At 39.1% G+C, this 3,717-nt stretch overlaps 1 protein-coding gene across 8 annotated transcripts in view; it reads left to right on the top strand.

Moving 5' to 3' along the window:
* adgrl3.1 (adhesion G protein-coupled receptor L3.1) overlaps positions 1-3,717 on the top strand; it is a 161,387-nt gene that overhangs the window by 15,940 nt on the left and 141,730 nt on the right. The window lies entirely within an intron of this gene.

Genomic DNA, 3,717 nt, shown 5'->3' with positions numbered 1-3,717 from the left:
ACCATTGAAAAATGCTGGCTACTCCCTTAGCCCCCCTCCCTGAGAATCAAGTTCGATTCATACAAATTGTCATCTTCTTCATTCAAGATATAAATGTAATAATCAATAAATGCATAGAGATGTATTGTAGGAAAAAGACAGAAACAGTGCCCACTTTACAAATTCTACAGTATTCTGCTGTAGAGAATAGGTTCTGTTGTAATTATAAAATTCTGAAAGCACAACCAGCCCTCGAAACAAATGAATACATGGTGATAGGAAGCTTGGAAGCAGGAGCTAACACGCTGAGAGTTGCTTGCATGAGCAAGACGTTTTGCTTTCTGGTAAGTGCTGAACAACCAGCACTTTTAATTTATCATTTGCTCCTTTCTTCCTTTTTCACACTCTCTTTGTCTCCTTCCACTGATCTAAATGAGTCACATGGACGAGAGTCTTTCATTTTCTGCCTGGGTACAGCATGCATACTATTGCTCCATATTCTTTATGCTTATATTGAATTAGAGACCAAGGGGATAGCTGTGGTTTTTAAATGAACATTAAGAGGCTCCACCCTTTCAGAGAAAGCTTCAGCTTCACCATAAATCTCCACCAACAGGCATCGACAAAAATCCTAGACTGTTATGATGCAATCTTTGGTTTATGGCATAATTACAAAGGCTAATACATGAAAAACGATCATGAAGGCATATGGCAGAGTCCTAATTACATCCAGAGGACTGATGAATAATGGGGATGATGTGGGACACTGATCCAACCGCTGCTTCTCACAATAGAAAACACTATTGTTTTCCTGTGGGAAAATGTGAAGCGTGTCTCGTGTGAAACCTACTCTTCTTCCGAAAGATAGAACCGAGAGGAACAGAGGAAAAATAATGGAAAGAAAAACTCATCTATCCACTCTTCAGCAAGGCAAGAGCACCCTGACCAAAACCCTTTTTTCAGTAGCCCTCATAAGCTCCTAATAAAAGCTGAAGCGCTCACCTGTTTCTGGACTTTTCCTTTTTCTTTAAACTTATAAAAAATATATGATTGTAGATTGTAACACATACTACTGGTAGCTTTAAAACATACATTAGCAGAAAGAAACAGAAGACTGATGTGGTTAGCAAGATCAAAAAAGCACCCAAAGAAAAGGACTCTTCGGTTTCCATCTACAGATAAAAGTGGAACTAGAACAATAAGAGATTCTGATAACTAAGCAAGAAATGCCACAGTGTTTTGGCCTTATGATAATAGCCCCCCATTGTTTCCCAATGTTATTAAAAAATCTCCAGCTCAGTGTAAGAAAACCCTTTAAACCCTTATTCATGCAGCATAGAATGGAGGTGTGGATAAATGCGTGTTAACTTGGTCTTTACAAAGACAGAAATGCACTTTGTTTGATACATTTAGAAAATCAACACTAATAGGTTTAAGAGAAATTTTTTTGGACGGCAATTTAAATGGTAACAGATTAAAATTTAAACATGGATAAATAGCTTTCAAATATTGAAAGATTTTACAAAACACTACAGGTTTGGATTCATAACCCTACAACAATGTATTAGGGATGCACCAGATGGATTAATTAATTTGAACTAGAAAAAATAATTCTTGAACTACTTTTACTGAGAGACTGAGGCTAGCCGTATGGTTGAGCCCAAAGCGAATTTCTACTATTGTGAAACGGCTCCAATCGCCAACTGTTTATATGATCAGTGTTTCATGAACTTTCCCACCATTGTCACTTTGCATTGGGTGGTTGGTTAGAGAGAGGACAGTGATTGTTTACATTAGAAAGACAGGTTATTGGCGGCCCTCTCCCAATGAATCTTTTGTGTGAAACAGGTTTTTTAGTCAAAATAAATTTCAAATAAAAACTAATTTATTAATTTTAATAGTGTCTTTGCTTCTCTGATGGTTACTCTGACCTTAAACACCACGCATCATCAGTTCTCAGAGGGTGTCTTTGTCTTGGGTGTGGTACGTCTAGCAGTTGGATATAATCTATTTTATGAAGTAAAGACAGAGGAATATGACTGATCCATAGACTTTTAGCAATAAAATCCTGAGCTACCCCTTTAAGACAAAAACACTAAAAGGAAATACGTTCTTGTAATGTAATATTTTGTTCCCTTATTTGTGTTGCCAGCTATTTACTTCCACTGGAAAATTTCTAATCTGCAACAATAAGCCTACATGTAACAAAAACAGGCAGTCTGACTTTATGTCCCCACGGTCCCTCTCGAAAAGGAAGCTCTCCTTCCTGCGATGGTTTTCAGTACGAGTTCTGATTGTTAAGCTTGAATTCTTTCGGTATGAATGCATTTCCAAGGGTAGCTTTTCTGGTGTGTGTCTTGGTTAAATCTAACACATTTTTCCATAAAGCTGTTGCTGTGGTATACTCTGGAAAGTTGTGCCCTCCGACAGTTGAAGAGCGACTTACATTTTATTGAGTAAATTCTTTACAATGGTTTAGGAAAATGGTGGCTGGCCGCTGGTGTACACGTGGACTTTTCAGTGGCTGCGTCTTTGACCCTCTCCTACTTGTTCGCCTAAACGAGCCTTAATGAAAAATCTCGTTCTTTTCCACGTTCCACTGCTTACGCAAACCTTGTCCTTCAGTTCCTCTCTTCTGCATCCGAACCCACTTCTGTTCCACCTTTCTTCCTCCATTCCTTCCGCACTGATGCCACCGTTGTTAACCAGCTAGATGTGAATAATGCATACTGTCTTCCGAGAGAAACAAGTCGGACAAGCATGGATGGGCTGCAGAGGTGGGGGTGCTCATCACTTAAGTTATTTCTTACTAATTATCACTTGCCTGTGGTGATTCTGCTGCATCGAAGAGCGAGCATACGTATTGCTTTTTATATTTGCCTGCCTACACATGATCACACATATAAGTAGAAATCTGTGAAGGCATCTAAAACAGAGAAACAGCTTCTGGCCTCCTGTGCTGCCTAATAGACCCAGTTACTGCACAGCCGTGCCCTGGAGCGCCACAGAAGTCCAAGCCCAGATTGTTGATCTTGATGTGTGTGTATGAATTTTACATTCGTTTTTTGTTTTTTTGTTTTTTTTATTTGTGTGTGTGCCTGGAACATTCTTCCTTGGCTCACAGATAAAGGCTGCCAGAAAATAAGGGCATACAGATAGACGCTATTTCCTGGACTGCATCATCTTTCCCAGAAAAACAGCAGCACACTCACTGAGCACAAACACACACACACACAGAACTGAACAAACTGCATTGGTCGTGCCAGAGGAGATGAGCATGAATCTGTGCATAAAGCAGACGCCGGGAAGGGACGCATTGAGCTTAATCCTAGAGACCTGGTCAAAATGGTTATCCTTAAAGATTGATGAAAATTACTGCGATCAAGCAGATCAATGGAAAACAAGTAGTCATGCTTTTTAAAAATGTCATCACAAACTTCAGTAACTTTTGTTGGAACTTTATGCGATAGGCTGTACAAGCCGAACGTGACCATGAAGCGGAAGGAAAATATGACGCATGATTTTCAAAAGTTTTTAGAAGTAAGTGCCAGAAAAGTATGAAATACGTAGTGTTCAAAAAAAGAACAAATGCCAAATGAAATGAGTGTACAACAAGAATACGAACCCATCTATTTTCTAATTAACTAACCAGCTTCATAGATCCTGGAGAAGAAGAATTCTCCTGCAGCTTGATCATCATACCACACATCATCATGGAAATGTAGTGTTATGGTTGAT

The sequence above is a fragment of the Poecilia reticulata genome, linkage group LG1 (genome assembly GCF_000633615.1).
Source record: "Poecilia reticulata strain Guanapo linkage group LG1, Guppy_female_1.0+MT, whole genome shotgun sequence".
Classification (NCBI taxonomy): domain Eukaryota; kingdom Metazoa; phylum Chordata; class Actinopteri; order Cyprinodontiformes; family Poeciliidae; genus Poecilia; species Poecilia reticulata.
The sequence above is the reverse complement of the archived record's forward strand: the minus strand, read 5'-3'. Positions and strand labels throughout refer to the sequence as shown.